The sequence below is a fragment of the Cyrtonyx montezumae genome, unplaced genomic scaffold, assembly GCF_038088225.1.
Source record: "Cyrtonyx montezumae isolate F1298 unplaced genomic scaffold, pur_monq_1.0 scaffold_21, whole genome shotgun sequence".
NCBI lineage: Eukaryota > Metazoa > Chordata > Aves > Galliformes > Odontophoridae > Cyrtonyx > Cyrtonyx montezumae.
This window is the reverse complement of record NW_027071948.1, coordinates 4,772,117-4,800,052: the sequence shown is the minus strand read 5'-3', so window position 1 is coordinate 4,800,052 and position 27,936 is coordinate 4,772,117. Positions and strand designations below refer to the sequence as shown.

At 50.2% G+C, this 27,936-nt stretch overlaps 1 protein-coding gene across 2 annotated transcripts in view; it reads left to right on the top strand.

Moving 5' to 3' along the window:
* Positions 1–27,936, top strand: part of KAZN (kazrin, periplakin interacting protein) — a 48,536-nt gene that overhangs the window by 6,172 nt on the left and 14,428 nt on the right. The gene's annotated exons all lie outside the window — the stretch shown is intronic.

The following is a 27,936-nucleotide window of genomic DNA, read 5'->3' as shown; positions in this document are numbered from 1 at the left end:
TTGTTCTGCAGATGGGAACGTTGTCTGGGGACAAACCAAGTCCCAGGAAGGTGGTGGAGTCACCATTTCTGGAGGTGTTCAGTGCAGAGATGTGGCACTGAGGGACGTGGTCAGTGAGGGCGGTGGGGATGGGTTGGGGTTCAACTGGATGATCTTAATGGTCTTTTCCAGCCTTCGTGATTCCATGGTTGTGTGAAAATCCCCACTGCTGGGGTCTCTTGCTATCGGTGGCCACAGGCTCTTCTCACAGCAAATATCTGTGGGGAGAGGAGTGGGTTTGGCTGCAGGTGATGACATGAAGCCGTTCAGCACACACAGCTTCCCCTGGGCCGTGCTTCTAGCCTATCTTGAATTTCTTTAAGTGTGTGTACACAGTTCAGAGGGTAATACCATCAATTAGACCAACAAGAAAGACTAATAAAAACCGATAACCCTCTGTAGTATGCAGAGTTTATCCCCAATTAGCAGGGCTGCTCTGATCTCATCGTAAATCTGTGTACGTTGTTAAGGGAGCAGTATTAAATTGGTAATTAATATTGCCAAAAAGTTCTCCTCATGCGTTCTGTTGGAAAAGAGTAGGAAATGGTGGAGAAGAGAAAGCAGCGTGGAGCATTGAGTGGAGCTAGGGTCGAAGCTCAACAGCTGCCCTTCATTCCAACATGTTGGGAAATAAATGCTGGGAGCAAAGCAGATCCCGTAGATCCTGGTACAGGGATCGAGCTGGGTGAATATTGCCACTTTTTTCCCCAAATTTCAGCCCAAACTTTCCCTGGCGAGGCAGCAGAAAGCGCGTCTTAAATTGCTGATGCATTTCATCACGATGGAGGGGGGGGGGCGGGGGAGAAGTGGCACGCAGGGAAATTGCATTATTCATGGGCGCGTTGCTGTGGGCACTGAAGCATCCGTGCAGCTCGGTGCTCAGCTCGGTGCTCAGCTCCTTGCACCCAGTGCCCGTGCAGCAGAGCAGAGCCCGCGCCGTCCCGACCTGCTGGGATCTGCCTGCGGCGGGCGCTTCCCTTCCTGCTTGCTGAGCCAGGCAAGCAGCAACCTGCTGCACTCCCTAGTTTGCTTCTTAGAAATGATGGCGAGCTGGGGAGGTTTTCTTTATTTTTTTCCTTCCTTTTACAGTGTATTTTTACAGTGGAGAATGGTAGCGTGGATAAGTTCCACTCTCGGTGCTGGAATTTCATCCCCGTTGGCGTCCAGCTGCGAAGCGAGCCCTCCCCACGTTGCAGCTTGTTGCACAGCCAGCTCTTGGTGCGAGCTCACCATGCAGACAACACACCAAAAGCAGCCATTGCCCGCCTGCTCCCAGCCATCGTGGAGTGGGGCACCAGCATCCTGCTCACTCACAGCCAAAAAGCTCTCAAGGCGTTGTTGGTTGGTTGGGAACGTTCATCACAAGGCTTGTCCCAACTGGTCGGGGCAGAGGGATGGGCTCTTCCCAGGACTTCTTTTACACAGTGCAGGAGGAGGGGAGCAGGTCTGGGCTCTCCCACCAGCTGGAGGCTGTGCTCTGGCTCTGCTGCTTGGGGCGGGTGATCCCACCCATCACGTTAATCCTAATTAAGGGCTGCGTTGGGTGAAAGCTGCTGTGCTTGCGTCACGTTATGTCTGCAAGCAGTCTTTTCTCAAGAGTGTTTCCAGTGCTGCTTGTTGCCCCTTGACCTGCTCCTGGAGGCACTTCTCCCCTGTACAGATCTGGGGGTGACAGCATGCCCACTGGGCTCATGGGTTGGCCTGTTTGCTCAGGTGACAGCAATAGGACAAGAGGAGGTGGCCATAAGTTGTGCCAGGGGACGTTCAGTTTGGATATTAGGAAGAATTTTGACTCAGAGCGGTGATGCATTGGCACAGGGTGGTGGTGGGGTCGCTGTCTCTTCAGTGTGGAGATGTGGCACAGAGGGATGTGGTCAGTGAGCGTGATGGGGGTGGGCTGGGGTTGGACTTGGTGATCTTAGAGCTTTTTTCCAACTTCAGGGACTCTGTGATTCCCAGGGCTGTGCAGGGCTGGAACCCATGTCCAGGTTCTTAGTGGTTGATGATCAACCCAACAGCTCTTCGGAGTGGAGCTGCCTCTGACTTCTAAGCTTCAAATACTCCCAGCTGAATGAACCCCAGATGCCCCATACTTGCATGTTCACCCTTTCATTAGCATTTAAACAGGCTCTCCTGCACCCTTAGGACCTTTCTGCTCACTGCCAGCCAGCTGCCTGCTGAGCACTGACTTTTTGGGGCACGGAGTTTTGCATGGGTGGGAAATTCCTGTGCAAGACAACTGCCTGTAGAAAAGGGTTTTCTGTTTGTCAGATGGACAAATCAAGAGGCACTGCTCAGGCACATGGCAGCCTTCACCGTTTGGGGTCTCCATCCTCAGCCTTTACCCTCTGGGGTCCCTATCCTACTTTTAAACTAAATCAGAGCAATGGAGGATGTTTGCATCTGACTGTCCCCGTCAGGAATGCCGTGTTTGTCTCAGTGCATCTCATCCCTTGGCTTTGTGTCCAGCTCCTCCGGAGCAGCACAGACCCAGGCAGTGTTCCTGAGCACAATGACACGTCTGATGTGTCAGCACTATCACTGCTGTGGTTGAAAGGAAAAACACTGCGTTGATGAAGTTCACAGCCCGTGATGAACTTGGTGCTGCAAGGCGTGCAGCAGTGGGCTTCACCTCTGCCCGTGCATCACCTCCTCCCCTCCTCTGCTTTGTTTGCATTCTTAATCATATCCAGCTGAAACTGTTAAAAGTGAGCTCAGACGGAAAATATGTGTGTGAAAAATGGTAACACGTTTTTTGGAGGTGGAAAAATGTATTTATGTATTTATTTTAAAGGGAGAGTGGGTTTCTCCGGGTGTTCTGTTGGCATCTGCTGCCCCGTGGACATGCTATAGGCAGGTTGCTCTGCGTCCCAAATTGTGAACTCAGAGCTGGAAGTGTAGAGCTGAGCTAAGTACAATCAGTTCTGGATGCTAAGTGAATTAATTTGCCTTTCTTCCAACCCCTGTCCACACCAACAGGCACTCAGGTTATTAAAAGGATGCCTTAAAATAAAAGGAAGTGTTTAGTCAGCTCGTTATCTTTCTTGTTGGTTGGAAGAAGGATGTTGTTTTAAAGATCAATTACTGCTGTTAAGGTCCTGTAATGCCATTTTCAACACTCACAACGTTTTGAATTTGTTTCATTTATTTTGAAAACGTTTTGCAAATGATAATTTCTTTTATCTGCGACTTTTTCTTTTCCAACTTGACTCGGGTGCAGCTGGGAGCATGTGCTGAGAATGCGTCCTGCATTGGGAAAAGGAACAAATTCTTCTCCAAAAGAGTGGTGATGCAGTGGCACAGCTGCCCAGGGAGGTGGTGGGGTCACTGTCCCTGGAGGTGTTCAACGTGGAGATGTGGCACTGAGGGATGTGGTCTGTGGGCACAGTTGGAATTGGGTTGGATGGTCTTAGAGGTCTTTTCCAACCTGAATGATTCTGGGATTCTATGGCAAGCTTAGTGGGCATGCTGGTGGTGGGTTGAGGTTGGACTGGAAGGTCACAGAGGTCTTTTCTGACTCTGTGATTCTGTGACATGGTTAATGTGTACGGTGGTGGCGGGTCAGGGTTGGGATGGATGGTCTTGGAGGTCTTTTCCAATGACTCTTATGATTCTATGACATGATGAGTGGGTATGGTGGGATGGTTGGGCTTGGACTGGGTGGTCTTAGAGGTCTTTTCCAATGTTATTGATTCTATGACGTGGTTAGTGGGCATGGTGGGGTTCAATGGATGGTTGGACATGATGGTTGTAGTGGTCTTTTCCAATTCCCTGATCCATCGTGCAGCAGCACTGTGCCCCATCTCCTCTACCTGAACCACTGGAGGTGCCCAAGGGTGCTGCTGTTGGGTGCAGTTTGGGATGGTAACACTTGAGTTGATCCCTTTGATGCCAGAAGCAACCACCCATTACTTTGTACAAATTAATCGTATATTCAGATCACACTTGCAGAGTTATGGAGATTCATTTTTTTTTTAATTATTATTTTTTTATTGTTTTACTAATTGCAATTGTTTCCCATCCTCTGATCTATTTTACTTTGTAATAAGGCACATAATTCATTACTTAAGTGACAGCGTTGTGATAATTGGATGAGTTATTTTTGGAGGGGATGATTAGTTGGTAAGTACAGATTGATGGCTGGAGCTGTGCCGTGCTCCCCTGGTATTTTGGCTCTGGGGAGGTGCACGGTGCTTGCACCTTGCTCGCAGCCAGCTCCTTGCAGGAGCTGATGGCAGATTGCTCTGAGAGGCCAAGGGAAGTTGGGTCCGGTGTCTTTATATTGCAGCGTGTGGGTCCTCATCCCAAATGCACCGCTGTGTCCTAGAAAAGCTTTGTCCTTTTGCAGACATAAAGCCACATTGTTTTTGTCCCGGGAGTTCATTGCAGCGCATGGGACAATGCAGGCTTTGTCCCTGCTGCCTGGGGATGCTTTCTCCTCTCCCCCCCGTTCCTGGCTTGTTGCTCTTTATTTGTGCTGCAGAAGCTGTTTGCAGGATTAAGGCTTTTTTAGCTCGTTTGCAGACTGCTTAACGAAGGGCGTGGGTTGAATGCAGAGGTCTGCGGGGCGAGACGCCCAGCGTTCCCTGTCCCCTGCAACCAGGCCAAGGAAAACAGCTCACACTCATGTAATTAAGGATGTGTTTTTGGAGTCGGAGCCCTCTGCCTTCTCCAAAATGATCTGAACTGTGCTGCTGGGTGAGTTTACCTGGAGCTGAGCCACCACATTATTCAAGAGCAGAACTCTGGAAAGAAGGGGGAAAACGTGATCTTTTGTGTCCCTTGATTACCCCTTCCCAATGAGCTCGGGCTGCTGCAGTGTAAATGTTTTTGCAGGTTTATAGATCCATAGGATGGTTGGGTTGGAAGGGACCTCAGAGATCATAAAACCGTAGGATGGTTGGGTTAGGAGAGACCTCACAGAGACATAGGATGGTTGGGTTGGAAGGGACCTCAGAGATCATAAAACCATAGGATGGTTGGGGTGGGAGAGATCTCAAAGACCACCAAACCATAGGATGGTTGGGTTGGAAGGGACCTTAAAAAACCCATCCTATTCCAGCCCAGTGCTGTGCATTGGTTGCCAGCCATGGGATGGTTCTGCCCAGAGGTGAAGCCTTGAGGTGCTCTCTACAGTGGTACCTAGGGCTGAACCCATCACCCACATAGGGATCCATCTGTGGGCAGCAGGGTGCTCGCATGGGCTTCAGGGATGAGCTTGCAGACTGCAGTAAAAGCAGTGCAGGAGAAGGATCTGCAGAAGTAAAACCAGTGATGCTGGGCTACGTTCTCAGTTCCTCCTAGATTTTTGGATTGGGTTATGGAAATGCAGCTGGGAAGAGGGTACAGGAGGGAGCCAAGAATGCCCTCTACCCATCCATCCTCCATCCATCGCAGCCTGGGATTCCCAGCCACTTTTCACCCAAACTGCAGTGCTGCCCTAACAAGAAACGGCCTTTTTTACAAGAAATGGGCTGCACTCGATGCACGATCTGTGCCACTAAAGAGGGGTCAGAGTGTAAGGCAGTCAAGTGCCGCGTTGCCCTGCTATGTTTGCCACGGGATAATGGAAAATTCCTGCTTGAAGCCTCGCTTGATGTGGGGCCAGAGCAAACAGGATGAAGCTATTGCCCTGCGGAGCGATAGAAGAGCACGCTGAGCTCCTTCCGGTGCCTGCTGCCAATGTTTTTATGGGCTTGAGATTTACATTTTAAGAAGAAAAGTATATGTGCATAAGGTCGTGCCAGGCTTCTTGTGTCCTGTTTGTGCCATTCCTTCGTATGGTTTTTGGAGGAGCGCACGCGTTCGATGGGCTGGTGGATGGACTGGGTGATCTTAGTGGACTTTTTCAACCTTAAGGACTCTGTGACTCTGCGTAAAGGCAGTGATAGGTTTGCTCTTGGGTCCCCAAGATGATGGGAATGTTTGTGGCACCGTAGGTCCACTGTGGTTTGTGTCCTGACCCACATACGCAGCCTTTGGATACCAACAGTGCTCCAGAGGTTTCCTTCTCCCTACAGCTTTTTTAATAAGGGAGCTATGCTCTGGCAAAGCCCCACACCCCAGGCACTGAACACCTCCAAATCCCCTTCCTCCTCCAGCACTGAATTGCATCACATAATGCCCTCATTCCACATCAGCCGTGACAATCAGTGTCCCATGGTTGTCCCCCTCGTTGTCACCCTGTTCCATTTTCCCCTCTCCCCTACCTTTCATTAATTGTCTTTCAGAGCTGTCTGATGACTATTTTTTTTTCCAGGGGATAAGCCTGTTAGAGATAATCTGGTTTGCAGAATTTCCCTTCCTCCAGGCGATCTCCTTAATAGCTGCCTTGGAGGATTTCATCTTGTTTGGTAGCAGGACGTAATTTTGTATAAATATTCTGTTTCCCTGTGGCCCTTCTGCTGATTAAGGTCTGCTCTTTCTCCTAAATAAACTGTCACATAGAATACTTCTGAGAGGGGAGAGCCTCAGGGACCTGGAGTGCATGTTCAGTGCTCCTGAGTGAACTGCCCCGGCCAGAATGGTCAGGGTCCAGTGCTGATTTGCCCCAGTCCCAGTTTCCCCCGTGCCCCCAGTCCCACTCTGACTATTCCCATTGTCCCCAGTCCTGGTGTCCTGTGTCCCACTCCTTCAATTCCTGATGTTCCCTGTCCCATTCCCAGTAACCTCAGTCTCTGTGTCCCCATTGTTTCCAGTGCCCTCGGTGTCCTCAGTCCCAGTATCACTCAGCATCCCCAGTCCCAGTGTTCCTGTTGTCCCCAGTCCCACTCCTACCATTCCCAGTGCTCTCAGTACCACTGTCCTCATTGTCCCCAGTCTTACTCCCACCATTCCCAATGCTGTTTCCCCAGTCCCAGTGTCCCTTTTGTCCCTACTCCCACCATTCCCTTTGCCCTCAGCATCCCCAGTGCCAGTGTCCCCAGTCCCAGTGTTCCCGGTCTCATTCCTTCCATTCCAGTCTCCCCAGTCCACTTGTCCCCATGAGTCCTATTCCTAGCACCAGTTTAGTATTGTTTGGGACACCCCCCCAAAAAAAAAAAAGGGAAGAAGATGGAAAGAATGATAACCCTTAGATTGGGTGTGCCACATAACACAGAGTAGAGAGCCTTAAGGAATCGTGGGACATCCCCTTTTTATGCCCAATGGAAAAGGAAGTAAAAATAACAGTGAAAGAACCAAACCTTTCCCTTTTGATGTGCTCTGCAAGGATGTGTGTTTCTTCCCTGCCCGACTCAGTGCTGGATGGAGGGTCAGGAGATGACAGCCCTGCTCCTGCCCGCGAGTCGCTGAGCGATCTCCAGCAATTCATTTGATCTCTCCGCACCTCGCTCTCACAAATAAGGACACTGGTAATAACTTTCTATTGTTAAAGCTCTGGTAATAACTTTCCATTGTAAAAGCTCTCGTATAGAAAGCGCTTGATGGGAGGGAGAATAATTATTGTAATCGTTTACAGCAGAGGCGCCGCAAATAGAAGTTTCCGCAGTGTAGGACCCTGGTTCTTGTGGAAGGGAATTATTGGGGTAATTGTGGCTGGAATGACCAATAAAATGTGAATAAGGCAACTGCTGCTGTTGAATTTACATTGGACGGTGAGCTAGGTGGCTGAGAGCACAGGTGGAAGGGGCAGATTTCCATTGGAGGCCCCAGTGAAGTCCCAGTGAGTCCATTGAAGAGGAGCGCATCACCCATCGCTCTGGTTGGGGTTGTGCAACAGAAGCAGGAGCAGCTGTGTGATGCTGCTCACACAGCAAGAGGAAATGGTTTCCAACTAAAAGGGAGATTTGGATTGGACATAAGGAAGAAGTTTTTTACAATCAGGGCGGTGAGGTGCTGGCACAGGCTGCTCAGATTGGTGGTGCAGACCCCCAAGCTCAGGCTGGAGGGGCTGTGAGCACCGATGGAGCTGTGGGTGTCCCTGCTCAGTGCAGTGGGGTTGGACCTGGTGGCCTTTAGGGTCCCTTCCAACTCCAACCATGCTATGAATCTGTGATAACGGTGCATGTGGCACTGGATGCTGCGTTTGCAGGGCACAGGGGTAATGGAGAGGTAGATAAGTTGGCTCTATAAATTTTTGAACCTAGCTCCTACCCCATCCCTTATTGCCTTTAATTTACAGCTTGCTAAAAATAGGCTATGGAGAAGACTTGGAGCTGCTGAAACAGAGCAAGCCCGTAAATCACTTGACAGCTCATTTCCTTATAGCAAATACCTTGCTCTTATGACTATATGTTTAGATTAAGGGAGGAATAAAATGTGGCAGCCACTGCCGATTTCAGTGATGTTTCGTTTTCCTGAGGAAAAAATGGCATGAGCGCACAGGAGTGGGGTGAATCACAGCGGGCTTCCTTCCTTTATGCACGAGGATCCCCAACCACTTGGCCAACACTGCCTGACCTGGACACCACTGTACCCCTTCTCAATCACTGCTGTGGAGGGACCGGCCCCAGAAATTCAGACTGTGCTATTGGCACAGCTGCCCAGGAAAACAGTGCAGTTACCATCCCTGGAGGTATTCAGTGACCATGGAGATGTGGCAGTGAGGGACGTGGTCACCGGGCACAGTGGGGTTGGTGGGATTGGACTAGGAGGTCTTAGGAGTCTTTTCCAGCCTTAATGATTCTGTGGCACGGTTCGTGGGCATGGTGGTGATGGGTTGATGGTTGGACTGGATGATCTTGGATGGCTTTTCCAACCTCAGTCACTCTATGATTCTAGGTTGGGACATGATTAGTGGGCATGATGGGGTGGGTGGACGATTGGGCTTGACTCGTAGAGATCTTTTCCAACCTGAGTGATTCTTTGAGAGCTGAGTATTGCAAATAAGGGTCACAGGATCAGGGCTGTAATAACAGCATTCATTTTCTCTCGTGACATTTGTGTTTTCGATGGGTGAAATTTGAGCCTTGCCTTGCTGCATGCAGCCCTGGTAATCAGAGCCGTGATCTATGCTTCTCATAGCAAATATTTGGGCTGGCATGATCCTTGCCTCCCACTGTGCCCATCCCTGCAGTAGAATCAGGAATACAGCTCCTGTCTCCTGAGCTGCTGCTTTCCAACCTTGATGTCTTGGCACAAAAAAAATGCAATGTGACAGCCAGGAGTTGTATCACTGCTGTACGTTGCTGCTATCTGTCTGCACGGCACGACAAGAAGAAAATTGAGTTATCAGTGTCCCAAGAGGCAAGGAACAAATTTAGGTCTTGATCTTGCATATGCTGACCCTGCTGATGAGCTGTGTAGGGTGAAGTCCATTCAGCCCATGGCGTTTGTCCTTCATCTGCACAGGACCAATCTGTATTGCAGCACGAAGTCACTTCTTGCACACACCTTGTTTCTTGGATTCTCATTCAAAGCAAGGAACAGCCTTTAAATTCAGGGTGTTTGATGTTCGTGTGCTCTGCACTTCTGCTGCTAGGCTGGAGCAGGTGGGTTAGGGCACGATCCCCTGCAGCTTCCATCCCATTGCTGCTGGAGATGCTCTGGTCTCTTGGAGGCCTGGACTCGATGATCTCTAGAGGTCCCTTCCAACCCCTACGACTCTGATTCTGTGATCCGTGGGGATGTGTTTTATAGAGCCACAGAGTCATAAAGATTGGAAAAGACCTCCAAGCTCAGCAAGTCCAACCATCAACCCAAACACGAGACCCCAGTGCAGAACCAGCCCAACCCAACCCCACAGCAGTGCTGCTGCACAGCTCTCAGCCCTCCAGATGGAGTGGGTTAGGGACCAATCTCACCTTATGGTTTGGTGCTACGTTCTGCAGCCTTAGGGTTGCTCTGCTCCCTTCATAACTGGAATTGTGGAGCAGAACGTGGGGGTAAAAGACCCCTAAATGGACCATGCCGATAGCAGGGAGCTTTCTGCTATGCTAGCACTGCCAAGAGCCCTGGGGGATGGGTTCTCAGCTGCTTTCAGTGCCAAAAAGGAGGGTGAATAATGAGCAGCCATAGCTCCATGCAAACATTAGCATCCCGCCTGGGCTGATAACAGTGTGCTCCCTTTGAAGTGCCTTTAAACACTCTCGGTTTTGCCGGGATTCTTGTTTTCAAATATTCTGCTAGATGCCAGTTTCTGTTTTCTTCTAAACTGCCTTAAATTGATGTTTGTTGAGTTAGCTGAACTCGCAGCAAGCTTTGTCTGAGTAAGAGGAGACAGTGGTGGTTGTGTCGTTAATGGGAAATGAATTGAATGCGAATCAGCCCCAAACCCGTAATCTCTGCCCCACATGAGAAAGCTCTGCTTTAAGGAGTAAATATAGGGAAAAAAAAATGGGTTGGCTCTAATTGCTTTGGATGTTACAGCCAGAGTGTGAGGAGATGATAAAAGCTGCAATTCAAAGCTCAGAAGCAAAGTATTGCAAACCCAGTGCTGGGATCTGATGCTTCATCCCCACACTGCGGTGCTGAGCTGAGCACAGAGCTGTGAGGACAGTGCTGCTCCTCCTGTGAGCAGCTGGTGGTCATTCACCACCTCCCAGTGCCATGTCCACTCACCCACATGACTGCATTCGAGGACCAAATTGCTTTTTTAATGCTTCCTCACTGGGACAAAAGTCCTTTTCTGTGCAGTGATACCTGGCAGCGTGTCTCTAGCAAAAAGCAATGAGTTAAATCTGCATTGCTGAGCAGCTCTATCCAGCACCGTGGTGTTGGGTCAGGCTGTGAGTGTGAATCTGCTGTGCAAATGCTTCCCCACTGATGTGCCATTGGGTCTGGGTTGGGAGCTCAATGCGTCTGTGTCGTCTTGAGGTGTCAGAGACCCAATCCCTGCCCATGGGTGCAAATATTTGCAAAACCAAGCTGGGATTTTGTCTGCTTTAAGGTGACTTTGAAGAGCTTTGCCACTCCTGGTCCCCTCCTGCTGAATCACGATGGAAACTTGGGTGTGAGTTGAATCGTAGAATCATTCAGACTGGATGAGACCTCTAAGATGACCAGGTCCAGCCCCAACCCACCCCCACTGTGCCCACTGACCATGTCCCTCAGTGCCACATCTCCATGGTTCTTGAACACCTCCCTGGGCAGCCTGGTGACATTCTCCATGCCCACAGTGCACGAAGTAGGAGTAGGATGCTGCAGGAAACATGCTGCTCCTGCCCAGATCTTACACTTTTTTTGGGCTCTGCCACATAAAAGCTGAAAGCGAGGGAGGACAGAAGAGGGTAAGAAGGCCGATCTGCTGCATTCGTGATTCTGTATGCAGAGAACATCAAAAGCACTAATGGAAATGACTCTTTATATTTTTCATCAAAGCACTTGTTACGATTTGGCAGGCTGATTTCTTATCAGTAAAATATTTATGAATGGAGAAGCTGGGTAGTGGTTTAGGAAGGTCAGCACCGAGTGCTGCCTCCCTCTGTTCTTAGTGGTCTTTCCAACCCTAACGATTTTGTTCAGGTTGGATATTGGCAACGATTTCTTTCCTGAAGGAGTGGTGATGCAGTGGCACGGGCTGCCCAGGGAGGTGGTGGAGTCACCATCCCTGGTGGTGGTCGAGGAACGTGGAGATGTGGCACTGAGGGACATGGTTGGCGGGTTGGGGTTGAACTTGGTGATCTCAGGGGTCTTCTCCAACCTCAACGATTCTGTGGTCCTATGACATGCTGTAGTGCACATGATGATGATGAGTTGACAGTTGGACTGGGTGATCTTAGAGATCTCTTCCAACCTCATTGACTTTGTGATTCTGTGCCCACTGGGGTTGGACAGAGATAGGAGGGGACTGCTCCCGTGGTGTGGGGTAGGGGAGTCACACCTACAGTGCACAGAGAGCATCTTGGCTGTTTAAAATTTAAAGCAGCACTGCCACCCGAGTGGGGTGTGCTTTAAATATAGAGCCTTTGAAATGCGATCGCTTTGGTCATCGAAGGATGGGAGCTGAAACAATATCAATATTTATAGCATGCAAACGAGCACCACGCGGGAGAGCAGAGCTGAGTTAGTTCTTGTTTAGGCAACTGAAGTTGCCTTCAGTTTCAAGTTTTGACCAGAACTGGAGTGGATCAAGCCCGCAAAGATAGGACCGCTCGTCACATCTTCCTCTTGCATTTCTGCAGCGTGCCGAGCTCCCCAAAGCTGCTACCCAAATAACATGAATAATTGAGGGCTGAGCCTGGGGCATGGCTGTGCTGTGCTCAGAGGGCCGTACCCTGCGGGCAGATGTCCCTGCTGGCACCTGGTGGGGTGCACAATCTCCACGTGCAGGAGGAGGAGGAGTGGGTGCAATGCTTGAGTGAGCACAGCAGGAGCTGTCTGGGTACCCACGCTGTTACTGGTGGGCAGGTCCAGCTGGGATAAAGAAGTAAGGAATGGCTAGATGAGCACAAGTGGGGCTGCTTTTATGTATATATGTATATATTTGTAAATACGTTGGATTTACCGCTTTCCCTTTGTATATTTTTCAATCTTTCAGTTGCATTGTGCTGCCTTCTGCTGCCCATCTGTAGGCAGTGAGGTGTCTGCAGCAGCTCAGAGCTCTCTTTGCCTGCACTAAGGAGGACCTTCACCAGCCACCCCTCAACAGAAGGGACACCTTGGCCAATGGAGGGAGCAAAAACTGTCACAATCCTGAGTCCACGTGTCTCTCGGTGTCCATGAGGATGCTGCTGGGGTGAAGCTGCTCTGAAAGGGGAGCCTCCAATAGTTGGGCAGCAATTGGATCATCCAACAACTGGATATTCCAACAGCTGGAGGAGGATAAGTGAGAACAGAGCTCCTCGAGGAACAGAAACACACTTGATGGGCAGGGAGGGTCGTTAGTCTGAAGTGAGTGCTTTTCCTATACATCTGAATTTCGGCTGCAGAAGCATACTTTAATTTCTTCTACGACCATCGTGGCAGACAGAGCTCTGAAATAGAGCCTGTGTGGTGGCAATATCATGCGTGATGGCTGCGATTTGGGTTATATAGATATATATATGTTTGAGACACGAGCAGTCGCTGCCGAAAGCCTGATGTAATGGGCACTGCAGAGCCTGCTCTGAAGATGAGTGTTTTCTAAGTTGCTGTAAAACAGAAGGGTAAAAGAAATCAGGCTCATTTTTCTCAAGGGGCTATAACATCCTTTAAGGCTTAATTCTGCTTAATATTTCGCCTGTCCTCTGTAGGCTGTGCTGTTAGGGCTGCACCTGTCACAGCTGTTCTGTGAATTTAGGGAAGCGTTCGAGGTCTGTGCTCTCTCTTTGCCTTTCTTTAAGCCATCTTCAACGTGTGTCAGCCTGAAACGTGCAGCACTGCATCAGCTTGGGAGCGTGGGCAGGACTGTAGCGTGAGCTCTGGTTTTGCTTTTCCACTTTCCTGCAGTTTTGGGCTGAAAGAGCATCCTGTTGGGCGGGTTCATGTGCTGTGCTGAGATCCTAGGCAGGGGCTGAGGGGGCTGGGATGGTTTGGGGTCATCGTCAGCCTTGCCTTATGTGTGAGATGTCTCTGTTCATTGTAGGGGAGTTGGACTGGGTGATCTGTAAGGGTTCCTTCCAACTCAGTGATTCTGTGGTTCTGGGAAGTGGCATTGGACATCTTGCCATGGGGACATCCAACTGTGGTGACATTCTACCCCATGGGGACATCTGCCAGCCCCAGGCGATGCTGCCGTGCCCTGCTGCTGCTCCCATTCCCATATCTTCTCCAGCCCTTCCTCATCTTCCATTCAGATGATCATCTTTTGGGGCAGGGAAGACAATGAACCTCACATATCTGTCAGTACTTGTATCGAGAAACCGCTCGGGCAGTTTCATAGCAGTCACCATCTCCTTTACTGACCTTTCATTTCTTCTACAGATGGAATATTTCTCCTTTAATATCCTCTGCAGTCTTCCTTTCAGCCTCCACTTATTCCCTTATCACTTTCTGTGCCCTGTAACCTTCCCATTCTGCATCTCCATGGTTTCTAAAGTGCTCCCCTCAAGGGGCAGCTGGTGATGTCCTGCCCCTCAATGCTGCTGGAGGGCACAGTGGACAGTTGAGCGTATTAATTTGTTTGAAGAGAGCTTCACTGCATAATTGCACATGTCTAGAAGCAAAATGTATCCTGTCTGTTTTCTCTCTCTGTTTTGTTTTGTGTGTTGTTGCTTTTTTTTCTCTCTAGTATTTTATTCAGTTGATCCCAGCACTTCATTAGAGCCTGATAGTTTCCTTGCAAACACTGAGGAACAAAGGCAGAACGGGTCGTGTTCAGCAGCCTTGGTAGAAGAGAGGTCAAGGCTGGGTTTTTTTTTTTAATGGGGAAAAAGAAAAATGATTGGATCTTCATTAAAGGAGATTTCAAAGCAGTAAGCAGATTTTGTTGCTCTGGTGGTCCTCCACAAAACCCAAACTCTTCTGGAGCTGTTTTGGTCCTCCTTGCCCTCTGCATGCCATGCATTCCTTGTGTCCGGATGCTCTGGTGTCTGCTCTGTCTCATTAGCTCCTTGTGACCTTGTGCTGGCTTTGTGCCATTTTCCTAACGCTTTTCTCCTTAGAGGAATTCCCCTTTACTCCCCAGCGTCGTGTATTCAGCTTTCTGTTTAGGGGAAGATGCGTACAGTGCAGGGAAATGGGAAGGATTTTTGGTGCCTTGCTTTTGGAGGCACCCAGCGTGGTTCTCCAAGGATGTCTTACCTACAAGAGCCCACTTTGGGTATATTAGGATGATATTTTACATCCTCATGATGGCAGAGTAGAGACCACTAAGCAGGTAAACACTGAAGCCACTGCTGTTTGTCCTTGCAGAGCTCCCTGTGCGGTTCATGAGGGAAGGGGAGATGCATTGACTTGGACAGCTACTTATAGAAAACAGATGTGCAAGTTAGAAAACACAAGCAATAAATCTGAAGCCATATGGCAGCCCTTTCATGAGTGTTTAGAGTCACGGCCAGCCGTGAATGACTCTCAGTTTCCCTCCTGAAAGAGGAACTCACTGTCTCTTGTAAGACATGGGAATGGCTTTGTTTGGTTTCACCCCTCAACCTCCTCTCCTCTTAGGTGCAGAAACCCACATCCTACAGATGTTCCTTGCATGTGAAGGGTTTGGGGGTGTATATTTGGGACAGGCCTATGGTTTTCCCATGGCAAGTGGCAGGAGTGAGTAAGCAGCACAGGATCTGTGCTGCTTGCTGTTGCTGCCTGGAGCTGGCATTGGCATGGGTGGCTTTTACCTGTGCTTGTGTTCGGTTTTAAGCAGTTGGGAAGTTGAGTTTCTTGCAAAGAAAGGGCTCCTTGGCTTCCTGGAGCTGTTCTGTGGGGCTGGGGGCTGACAACCCCCTCCATGCTAAAGGAGCCCAGACCCTTGCACAGTGGCCATCCTGGAGGGGTACTTTTGGGACTCATTCTTCCATTCCTTCCCCCTTCTCCCCTCTCCCAATCTCATAAAGAGAGATTTTCCAGTATACTTATTTTTCTCATCATATGTGGGTTATTTTATTGTTTTTTATTATTATTTCTTTTTTTTTCACGCCCATCTAAAAACTGCTTTTCAAGCAAGATGGGGCTTAGTGGGCTGTGCAACCTCCTCTGCATGGAAAGCCAATTCTGCAGCCCTCCGCCTCCGCTCGGAGTGTGGCATCAGCTCCACTGAAGTCTTTTATATGGGAGCTTATTGAGTTTATCAGTTATTGTCTTAAATACGCCTTCTATGAAGTTGAAGTCCTTTCCCACAATATCATAAGGAGATTAAAAAGAAAGCTCGGATTTATGGGAAGCAGAAAATGCATGCATTTGTAACCTGAAGAAAGACTGTAGAACAGTATCACAAGCAAGTGTATTAAACTTAGGATCCCAGTTTAACCCAGTATTACCATTCCTTTGGGTGTTGGTTTTTGTTTTTCCCAAAAATTGAAAACTGTGCTTAGACCGGAAGCAAGGAAGGAGAGAAATACGTTGATGTAAATGAATAAAACAGAGCTACATCAACTTAATTAGAGCATTTCACATTTGCACAAGATAGCCTTGTCCTGCAGTTAGCATTGCTTTGCTGCATCGCTCGCCCTCTTGGCCTAGTGATGGAGCAGTGTTAGAAACCCCTCTTTAGTAGGGATGACCAGGGTGTCAGTCCTTGGGATTTTGGCAGTTCTTTGCATGTGTCCCAGCAGACTGATGTCCCTGCTACAGCAGGGTTTGGTCATCGTTTCATTTCTCCCTTTTTATGCGCTGCTGCAGCCTGAATTCATTCCTTCCCAGTCCCTCTCGTAGCCTTGTTGAGTGTAGTGTGGAGTCATAGGATGAATTCTGTGAGTTCCCCTCCCAGTCTGTAGACATATCTGGGATTGGTTTGGTCTGAGTGCAGCACCCTGCACTTGGCAGGTACCTTGTTGTACCTCGTTTGGTTCACGTAGGTCCAATTCTCAAGCCCATCTCAGTCCCTCTGGAGGGCATTTGTTGTATCAGCTGCACCACTCAGCTTGGTGCCATGAGCAAACTGCTGAGGGTGCACTCAATCCCATCCTCCACGTCACTGATAAAGGTGTTGAAGAGCATGGATCCCGAGATTGACAAACCTCATGGTACAGCCATGCACAAAAGGGCAGAACTAAGGAAAGGTGCCCTAAGGTAGAGAAGGGTGCTGGCTCACCCAGGCCGCTGTTGAGATGGGATGTGCGTGGCACGCTGATGAGTGGAGGCACGTTAAATGAGGAAGCAGTGACACCTCTGCCAAGTTACCTGTTCAAATTATCACAATAATTATAACAGGAGAGTTGGATGAGGACAACAGGCTCTCATAGCACAGGCAAGGCTGTAATTTAGGGAATGGATGACCTTTAGAAATGTGCAGGGCTGAGGACTCGGGGTCCCTGGATTGGTGCTGGATCTGGATCCTTGGATGTCTGTGGGGTTTGGTTGCAACAAGAGTTCTGGTTCTGCCCTTATGGAGCTTGTCTGCTTTGAAGTTTTTTGTTTTGTTTTGTTTTGCAGTGGAAATGGTTGCATGATGTGGAAATTGTGCTGTTCAGAAGTCAGGGCTTCGCGTGGCAGTTGGCATCGCTGAGCGTTGTTTGTATTGATTGCAGCAGAGGCAATTAAGAGGCTCCCACTGCTTTCACTGGGAGCTTTCCCTGCATAAGGAGGCTCAAAGCAGAGGGGAGGACTATTATGGTGTATAAGCACGGCGCAGGAAAGAGCATGGGGTCTACAGGCAGCTCACAGCCTTGTAGAAGCTGAAATATTTCCAGCTGGCACGATGTCTAGCCAAGTGCAGCTCTCCAACAGGACCATTGGCTTTGCAGTATGTATACGAGGAGATGGCATCCCATCTTATCCCAAACCAAGGAAGTGAGGCCAGACCCTCCCTACTGGGTCTCATCACAGAGGCTGGTTATCATACAACACAGGACGGTTTAGGTTGGAAGGGACCCTAAAAGCCATCAGGTCCACCCCTCTGCAATGAGCAGGGACACCCACAGCTCCGTCAGTGCTCACAGCCCCTCCAGCCTGAGCTTGGTGTGTGCAGGGATGGTGTACACACCACCGTGTTATCCTACCACACATCTCCAAAGTTCATCGTTCCCAGACGCACGCCGGCCCTCACTGGGTGTTGGTGTTGAAGGGAAGCCAAGGGTTCGGTCCTTGGCTGTCGGGGCATCGCTTCGTTCCCAGCTAGGAAATAGTTTCCTGAGTTTCCTGGCAGTAGCTCACAAGTGTGAAATGTGAGAATTCAAGACGGGTTGCAGGAAGTGAATTTGATCACTTGGCAGGAGAAGGGGGTAGTCCAGTTTTCGTGCGCGTTTTGAATCGATGTAATTTTATCTCAAAAGAGGGTAGCAGCAAACGAGTTCAGTTCTCAGTGCATCAACACATCCCTTAGTGTGTCCCTGGTGTCTTTAATGTCACGCTTTACATATATTCCACAATACCTGAAATCCCATTTGGATGACGTAAGCCTCGGTGGAGCTGGCCATTTCTCATTCAGTAGCGCAGCTGGGAGCATGAAAATCATGGGATCATAGATGGCTTAGGTTGGAGGGGACCTTAAAAGTCACCCAGTTGCAGTTTCCCTGCATTGGGTTGGTTACCAACCACCGGCTCAGGCTGCCCCATCCTTGTATGCCTCCAGGGCTGGGGCATCCTCAACCCAACGCAACCTCCTTGCACTTACAGTGCAGGATCTGTTTCCCCTTAAGCAGTGTTTCTTGCTGGAAGTTGGAAATTCATGTTTTATTGAGTAGAGACATGAGCAGTCGTTTGTCCGCTCCTGTAATGCTGCAGAACTCTCGGAAAAGAAACAAAACCAACAAAAAAAATCAACAGCAAATGTGCTGACTCTCCCCAGCAGGGCTGTGTTCTTGTGAGCAGAGCAAACCCTGCTGGGGCTCGTGCATTTATTAAGGTCACATGAAATCCGTGAGAGGTGATGGTGGATTGGGAAGAGCTGGAAGGGAAGCTGGGGCAGGAGGGCTTTGAGTGTTAACGAGGCAGAAATTGCTCCTCATCACTTTGGAAGGCAAAACGTAACCGTGGTGCCATGCTGGGTCATGGGGGCTCTTGGTTCTTTGGGAGAAGGAGCTGCTGGGGGATGAGGAGGGGACAGAACAGTGGTGCATTGTGTCTTGCAGCTTCCTTGCCTCTTTCGGAGCTCTGCTTGTCAGTATGCATTGATTCCTTCAAACGTAAATACATATACGTCCTGGATCTCATTTTCACATGAAAACGATGCTTTTGCTTTCAGCTCTGCTTCTGTCGGCTGCTTGGTTGCTGCTATGATTGACAAAAGGTGGAGGAAAGCATCTTGTCTTTTCGTTCTGCCTTTGCCAAAGCCATTTGCCCTGCAGGCTGTGCAGTGGGAGCAGTTGGGTGCTGCTGGGAAGGGCTCAGTGACCTGAGTGATGCTCAGCCCCTCCAGTCTGTGTTACATCTACTACACGCGTGTGTACATCTGTAGAGTAAGCAATGTATCTGTCATTTCTTAAGCTTGCATTTACTCCATGTATTTGCAGGCAGGGAGCACGGGGTCTATCCCTCAATGCATGGGAAGGCAAAGCCCAGCTCTGGGTCCAGATCGCCCCGTGCCAGGTCAGTAGAAAGCAGGGATACAAAAAGCTCTCTGAGTGGCTGGCTCAAATCCATTATAATATTACTAAACACCATAATCCTGTGAGCCTTGGCTTTGTAATGCGATAATGAGTTATTAAAGGCTAAGGCGGGGTATGGTGGGGAGGGGGAAGCTGTGGTTTCGGGTCTTCTCGCCTCCCTTGCGGTTGGCAGGGAGCAGCTGAGCAATTTTGTGGGCTTCTGCTCTGTCCCTACGACACTGCAGGAGATTTTCAGGCACCTGTGCTTTGGGTCAAGTGCTCTTTTTGTTGTTGTTTTTTCCTTGGAAGTGCTGCTTGTTTATTGGTGGGATGAAACCCATCCTGGTGATGGGGAGCGAGGCGATTCTTGCAGTTCTGGATGTTCCCAATGTGCTTCTGGGTGCTGGGACGGATCACATTGTTCCTGAGGAATCAGCTCTCATCACGGCCCCACTTTTCTCTGAGTGCAAAGGAAGGGAGGAAAATCAATTTCCATCAGCTGGATAGTGCCCTTTGATTTATTGCCGCTGGAGGAAGAAATTCTTTATCTCGTGCTCCTGGAAAGGATTGCTTCAGTGTTTGCTATTAGGGAGAGATGCTGTAACAGCCCCAGTTCTCCGAACCCTGATATTTTGATAACCTTTACCAGAGGACATCCACACTCCTGGTTTTATTGGAAGAGCTCTCTTTTACCTAAATAATTAGTTATTTTTGAGCCTCGGGATCGTGCAGAACCTGTATTCCTGAAGAAGCAGAGCTCCCAAGGGGCAGGAGCAACACGAGAATAACGTCAGCTGGAGCCAGGTCCCATCCCAAAAGGTCCCTGCTGACAGGCAGTGAGGTTTGGTGGCATTTTTGCATAGTGTGAGGTCTGGGCAGAGCAGCAGAGCTGCCTAGCACCACGTGCAGACACGTACTGCTCACCAGCTGCCTGCTAAGGACAGGCAGACAGCCTTCAGGGGTCCAACCCTTCCCCACTCGTCATCGTGTCTCAACCCTTCCCCACTCACCACGGTGTCATCGCTCTCTGAATGAGCATCAGACTGTGGATTTCTGGCCCGTTCTCAGCCTGCAAATAGAAAGCAGCATCATGGCACAGGGCTGAGGTGGATGTGAGTGCTTTGGTTGATGGGTATAGCAAGTTCTCCCCTCCTGGGCCGTCCCTCTGAGGTCTATGGGAGGTGGACACACTGCACTACGCTCCTCAGAGTTGCAGTGAATACAAGGCCGTGCTTTAATTATCCCTAATTGCTAAAAAGCAGGGTTAGTGGCCAAGTGAGCAACCACAGATGCCCAGCAGGCCTAATTGGTTGGCAGGAAGCGTGACCTGCTGCCCTGCCACTGTGATCAGTGCTAATTTGGTGCTGGAGCTCCTTGATGGGAAGCGAGGGGCAGGTTCCTCGTGGTGCAGCTGCTCTGCGGGCACCTTTTCTGCCAGGTGATCAGTGTGCACGTGGTTTGTACGTGGGCAGCACCAGCACTGCATTGCAGTGTAGGGAAGGAGAAAAATCCAGCTCGCCTCGAAAGCACTCAGTGTCAAAATGAGCCTGCCTTCTCCTTTCAGTTGCTCCAACAGCATTTGTTTGTGCTGCTTTCGGGGACGTAGGGTCTTTGCATTGATCCATTGGTTTAATTCTCTCTTTAGAGGAGTGGAATAGAGAAGGGAAGCTGAGTGATAGGCAGCAGGGAGCACGCCTGGGGCCATGCAGCTGGAGGCACAGCCTGGAGGAGAGCCCGGGGTGGTCGTGTCCCCACCATCAATCCCAGTTCCTTTGAGGTAAATCCCAATGCACTTTGAGCAGCAGAGACAGATGCTGGGGCTGTGTGAATCAGGAGGATTTCCCCATGGGCAGCGCAGGCTGGCTTGGACAGTATGCCCTACGAGGAAGGAGCATGGGGAAGGTTTGGGGAAGCTCCTGAAGGAGCTGGGGCTGTTCGGTCTGGGGAAGAGGAGGCTGAGGATTCTGCAGCGTAAAGCAATTCTGTGCCTCAGAAACGTGTGGTGCATGGGGTCGAACCAAGTCATCAGCATTGTTGCAGCATTCATTATTCTGGAAGTGAAAGGTTAACTTGAAGCTGCATGGGTTGCAGGAGTTGTGCAGTTGGCACCGGGCAGAGCAAGGTGCGATGTGTTTGTGCAGAGGTGGCTGGGCCTGCTGGGTGCTTCGTGGTCTCCAACCATCCCTGAGAAACTTCAGGGTCTTTGTGCAGAAGCAGGACCCCGCTTCTTGTTCCAGAGCCCGTGCTGACCCCAAATGCCATCGTTTGTGGGCAGTGGTCACACGGCTGTGCGTGCATCCATAGTGGGATTGGAGCAGCCACGTCCCTCCTGGCTGCCCTTATTGAGGATTTGCTCATCCTTGTAGATGCAGCGTTCCAAATATCCCTTGTAGGAGCAGGAAACTTTCCACTGGCGAGCTTCGTTGCCTTCTGGAAGCCAAACTAAGAGCTAAACTCAATGTTTCTTCTATTGATTTTGCTCGGGGAGCCCTCATTGGAAAGCAGGAAGGACAGAGATTTGTGGAAATGAATTATTGAAAATGTCGTATGTTACATTTCCTTCTGGTGCTCTGTGCTGGACAAAGCAAAGAGCAGCCTCCTTCCCTATGATACAGCAGCTTTTTTTATCTTCTTTTTTCCCAATAAATTGTTCCCAGCCACTAGGCATGCTTTTACCACCGTGCAATAACTCAGCCAACGTCAGCTTTCTGCCGCATGTCTTCCGAGAGCAGCCCAGATCAATAGGAGGTGCATGCTTTGTTTGTTTTGGTACAGCAAAAGAAGAGGGCAACTGTGGGGCAGGAGAGGGAAAAACAGAGGCATCTGTGGGTTTGGTGGGTGGAAATGTAGGGTTTGTCTTTGAGGGCGACGACCAAAGTGAGCTGGTAGGTGGGATGCAGCTATCCAGCGATGCTCCCTGAGCACAGAGCTCTCCTTTCACTGCGTGGGGTTGGTTTTTCTGCCTCTTGTTGCTGTTGTTGTTGTTGTTTCCTGGTGTGCCCGGGGGAGAATGTATAGGATACCTGGGTTGAATGATGGGCTGCCTTCCTCCCTGCAGCACGGTGATGGCAGAGAGGTGCAGCCCCGTGTTGGCTCCGTGCCTCGCTCAGAAAACCCAGCAGCACTGCCAACACACGGGAGCCACAGACCTTATTTCCCCACTGAGCAAAGTGCTGTTTGATATTTGCCCTGCTTGCTGACACAAGGGGAGCTGCCACGGACGGCGTGCGCTCCATGCTGCCCAGCTTCCGTTGGTGTAAGGCAGAGGCTGTGGTCGATGCGTGCTGATGAGCAGCCCTGATGGTTATTGATCTGTTGATGCTGCCCTTGATTAATTTTCTGCCGATGGTGGGCTTGGGGTTCTTCGTGCATGGTTCATCCTGACGTGGGAGCAGGACGGTGGAGCGAGGCCGGATTTGCCCAAGGGATGGGCAGTGTGATGGGTTGAGCTTGCCGATGTGCATCTTCTCATCGACAGCTGGAGCACTGGGTGCTTCCAGAAATGACATGCACGTGGCTGTGGTGCAGCTCCGTGCCCTGCTCACCCCTTGCTGTCAGCATTCCTCCCAGCTGCAGCTGCTGGCGTGGAGCTGGAGGGAGGAAGTGTGTGGCTTTCCCTATGAGCTTGTTTCAAAGAGGCTTTGTAGATAGCAATCTCGCCTTCGTTGCGGCGATAAGGCGAGGAGGGTGGAAGGAAAAGAAAACCCAAACAGCCCTCGGTGGCTGTTTCTCCCCAGTAGGGAGAGAGAGAGCACAGGTCTGTGCCTGCTGGGTTGGCCCCTTGGCTGAGATCCCCTGCCCAGCAGTGGGATGGGGATGGAGTTAAGTGGCTAATGATGCTAAGGAGCCAGGATTGATGAGGGGAGCCAAATAGCGAGGGGTTTAGGCACTGAACCAGCTTAGGTGCTTGTGAAAATCCCACTAAGCTCTGCAGTACCTGCTGGGAACGTGCCTTGAGGTGAGCCCCAGCCCTCTGCCTGGACAGAAACAGGGAAATCCTCCCATCCCACCCTCGGGACACCAGTAAGGAAAATGACTTTTTTCCCACCCTTAGCACAGGTTTTGCCCTAACACTCACTTACTCAGTCCCCTACAGCATCTCCCTTTCTTGTGCCATTTGTCTGGATCGAGGGCCAAGAAAACCATCCCTGGCACCCTCTCCCAACCGCATTCAGAGCACCCTCAGCCTGCAGGTTGGGAGCACGGCTCCGTCAGCGTTGGCTCGAGCCCCCAATTCCCCCCATTCTCACACACACAGCTCTCCTTCTCACGTGGGATTGGTCAGGTTGGGCTTGGCTGGGTTGGTTGGGAATAAACCTCTCACCTGCAGCACAGCCCCGCGGGGCATCTCTCGCCGTGGCGATGCTTTTCCTCTCGGAGGCACTTGGCAAACAAATGAGCGAGGAAGAAACACAGATTGTGTTTGCTAATGGAGCACGGTTGCCAAAGAATGCACAAACCGTTATTCACTGCGAGGGAAATTCCTCTGCAGGAGACACTGGGGCTGAAATGCTCAGGCTTGCAGCGTTTGCTCGATGCGTGTCATGTGTAGGTGCTGAACCTGGAACCTCAGTGTTTGTCTCCTTGCATGGTTTCCTCTGGGGAGGAGGAAATCTGGCTTGCAAAGGGTGCGTGGTTTAGTGGGCACGGTGGGGATGGGTCAGTGGTTGGACTGGATCTTAGTGGTCTCCCCCAACCTGTGTTTGCATGGGCATCGTTTCGGGGCTGGTGACCCACGAGCAGCAGCCCTGTGGAGGTGGGAGGCACCCCTTGTGAAGTGGGATAGCAGAGCTGGGGCAAGGGGAGGTGATGGGACACGTGGGTGTGGTGGGGATGGGTTGATGGCTGGACTGGGGGATCTCAGTGCACTCTTCCAGCCTTCATGATTCTGTGTTCATGTGCTCACCCATCTGTTGCAAAGACTAGAACTCCGTTAAGCATGCTTGCTCTCACCCCCCCCCCCCCCCAACACACACACACACACACCTCACTTTTCTTGTGCTGGGTGTTCAATTAAAGCGTGGTTTTGATTTCAAATAGTTTAAATTAAAATGTCTCCATGTATAAAACCCTCTGCGGGCTATAAATTATGCAGGAGAGGACTGTGAATTATTCAGAAGTGAAACAGCACTTGGAAACCCCTCCAGAAAACAGAGTGGCCGTGGGACTGCAGTCTGACCCAGCAGGGCTGGAACTGGGCATCACTGGGAGATGCTGACACTCAAAATGGGGTTTTTCTTCTGCTGCTTTTCCCGTTGCTGCTTCTGAACAGGCGGTGAATATTTTGTTTCCCTCACCCCCCCAAAAAAGGCCCCTTTGGATGTCTAAAACGAAGGCTTTTTGTTCACATTTGTATGGTTAGCTTTGCAGTTTGCAGTGGGTTTATTTGTGGCCGCCCTATTTGTGGCTGCAGAGGAGTAGGAAAGTCTCCTTTTGACCCCTTAAAAGCCCTGGATGCATGCTTTGCTGATGCTTAAGGGCTCTCTGAGGCTTTTTCCACATTTCTGATGTTCTTCTGCCTCTTTACTGATTTGGGATTGAGGGTACTACAGTGGGATATTTGGGATGAGGGATGCTATAATGGGATATTTGGGGTAAGAGATGCTGTAACGGGATATTTTGGATAAGAGATGCTATAATGGGATATCTGTGATAAGGGATGCTATAACAGGGAATATATGGGACAAGGGATGCTATAACTGGATGTTTGGGATAAGGGATGCTATAATGGGATATTTAGGATAGGGATTGCTGTAACAGGATATTTGGGACAAGGGATGCTATAACAGGATGCTTGGGATAAAGGATGCTGTAACAGAATATGTGGGACAAGGGATGCTGTACCATCACGTTTGGGATAAGGGATGCTATAATAGGGTTTATTTGGGATAGGGGATGCTATAATGGGATGTTTGGGGTTAAGGGATGCTATAAATGGGATATTTGTGACCCAAGAACCAAAACTGCAGGAAAATGCAGATTCCTATGAAGTGCAGCCATCCCTGTGTAATGAAATGAGCTGTGGAGGGGAAACAGTTCCTTTTAGGAAACTGTCTCTTCACTTTTGAGTTGTAATAGCATTACCCCTAATGCAGTATAAGGCATACCCCTAATTCTAACACTGAAGCAGGCACCAGTGTGCTGTGTTTTCCTCCTCCCTCGCCTGCAGTCATCTCACCCAGAATTTCAAGACAGATTTTGGAGGTTAAAACTTCCCCACAGAGCCCAGATTGTTTCCCTCTCAGTTGTCATCTCGGGACGGTTCTGTTTGCTTTCAGATCGCATCAAATATTTGGATTTCTGCAGGGACTGCGGTGGGAGGGTGAATCTCACACACACACACACAGAGGAAAGAATAAAATGAAAATCTTCTCAAAGAAGGGCTTTTTTAGCATTTTGGTGTGTGCTGATCTGCAGCATAGCTCTGCTCCTTCGCAACCCCTACCTGTTGTGTTTGTATGTGTACATCAGTGTAGCCTGCACTGAGTTGGCTGCGTTGCATTTGCTCCTTTGTTGCTTTTCATTCCAAATCCCCACGTTGCCGTGGTTGTTTTTGCTGTTATTGGCCTTATCTCCCCCAACAGAATAATATTATTGCTGGGGAGGTGCCCGGCGCAGGGCAGAGCTCCGGAAGGTGCATGACATGAAGATGTCTGCAAGGAAACAGCGGGGAAAAAAACATTTAAAGTAATGAGTTGAAGACATTCCTCCAGCAATCGCCACTGCTGTGTCTTATGGAGTTTGCAAACAAAAAAAAAAGCTCTTTCCCCCCTCTCTGACTGCGTTGCTCTGCTTCCTTGCACGCTCTTCTTTTCCTGGATGTAATTTTCAGCTGCAGCGCAGAGCACGTCCTATGGGGATCCGGTGCTGAGCTCAGCCCCTGCACCCTGAGCCCTCCTGCACCCTGAGCCCTCCTGCACCCTGAACTCTCCTGCACCCTGAGCCCTCCTGCACCCTGAGCCCTCCTGCACCCTGAGCCCTCCTGCACCCTCTTCTTGCTGCAAGCTTTGCTCATGCTTCCACAGCTCCGTTTTAATTCGATCTTATTGTTGTGCTCCTCCAAGTGCCCGGTGCTGATAACTTTGTCAGAGCTGCTGCCTGCCAGCTCCATTAATAAAAACCTGTCACTTTTATTAACTTTGCAATCTAGTGCATCACTTAATTCCAGGCAGGCCCTGACCGCAGCACTCCGAGCTTTAAGCAGCTCTTTCTGTCTTGGTGCAAAGCAGCCATGCAGGCGCACGCGTGGCACCTCCGTTGTTTGCTGCAAGGGGGTGGGTGCCTCTGAAAAGCACATTTTGGGGTTGCACAGTGTTGCTCAGGATCAGCAGTTCCCCCCCCCCCCCAAGGGTTCGTTGGATGGGCAAAGCAAGGTGCAGGGAGGAGCTGCCCAGACGTGAGGTGGCATCCCCTTGTCCTTGCTGCAGGCGCTGCTGGGCTGGATGGAAGTGGTGTGACCCCACAGGGCTTTCCCTGGGCATTCCTCCCTGCCAGAACCCAGGCTGCCCCAGCTCCTGGTGGATGCCTACAGAAGACACTGCCATTGGCTGTCTCCAATGCCTTGGTGGAGGGTTTGGTTTGGAGAAAGATCCCGGTGCTGGGGATGATGTTGTAGTGAAGAGGTGGAACTCCAAACCCTTGTGTACTCCAAATAGGTAGAGCTTCCAAACACGTGGTGGCTTTTCTTTTACAGCACAGTATGAAAAGCACAGGGTGATCGTTTGATGCATGGAGTGGAAGCGTTCTGCTTAGAGGCAAGGGATGGTGAAACTGCTCCACGTGCCCTGATTTCTTTCTCAAAAGCACATCTGTAAGACCAGAGATGCCTCTGGGGTCCTTTGCAGAGGGGTGTTGTTTGGGATGGATTGGGAGGGTTGCTCTGGGATCTTCTAGGAGCATTTGTGCCCAATGTGCTCTCAGCCTGAGCACCCCATCAGCGTTTAGTTTTTTGGCTGATGCCTCAAGAACGGTCACAAATGAGTAAATCAAACCTGAAGCACTCAGGCAACAGCCAGGTTGTTAAATGAGTGCCAGCCCTGCAAACCTCGGGTTGGGTGGCACTTCCCACTGCTGGCCTGTCCAGCTCTGTGCAGTTGCTCGTTGGTTTTTTAGCAGCAAGGAGAAGCAGCCTGTGTCATGCCTTCCATCGCTGTGCTGCACTGCAGTTATTTTTATCTGTTATATATTGTTCTCGATGGAATTATTCTGCCCCCAGCCTGCAGATAAGCGCTGTTGCTAAACGAGTGTCAGCTTTTCCTTGAAGGTTATATCGCTGCCTTGCAGGCTGCTGAGTGAGGACATGCTTTCTGCTTCCCCTCTGCGTCCTCCTGGGCAATGTTGGTGTTTTCAGGTGCTTCCAGCAGTTTGTAACACCTCTTGGAGCAGTGCAAGGTGGCAGCGAGGGTGGATTTGGGACTCTCTGCTTAACAAACAGCAGCTTTTCAGAAGCCATTAACTCTTCCTTTTAATTATTCAGCTCGCCTGTTTTGCATTTTGGTTTAAGTGCAGCTAATAGGCTTTGTTGGAGGAGGCTCTGACCTCAGCGGTCCCTCCCTGGAGGAGCCCACATGGTGCCTCACCAGCTGATCACTCTGATCATTATCTCACATCTTTCTCCAGCCGATGGATGGCTCTGGATTGATTTATGAACATCCATGGGTGGGTGCAGCAGACAGGAGGGGAGCGTGGGGTCTGGCAGCCCTGGGCTTTGTGTGGACCCATATGGCAAAGCAGAGTGACACCAGCCACCGTGTCCGCTCCGTTGTGATTTCTGCAGATAACTCCACGTGGTCTTGTAGCATTGTTTTGAGTCTTGTGCACATGTGCAAACCTTGTTGCGTTGTGTGGTTGATGGTTGGACTAGGTGACGTGGTGGCTGGACTAGGTTGGTTGGACTAGGTGATCTGATGGTTGG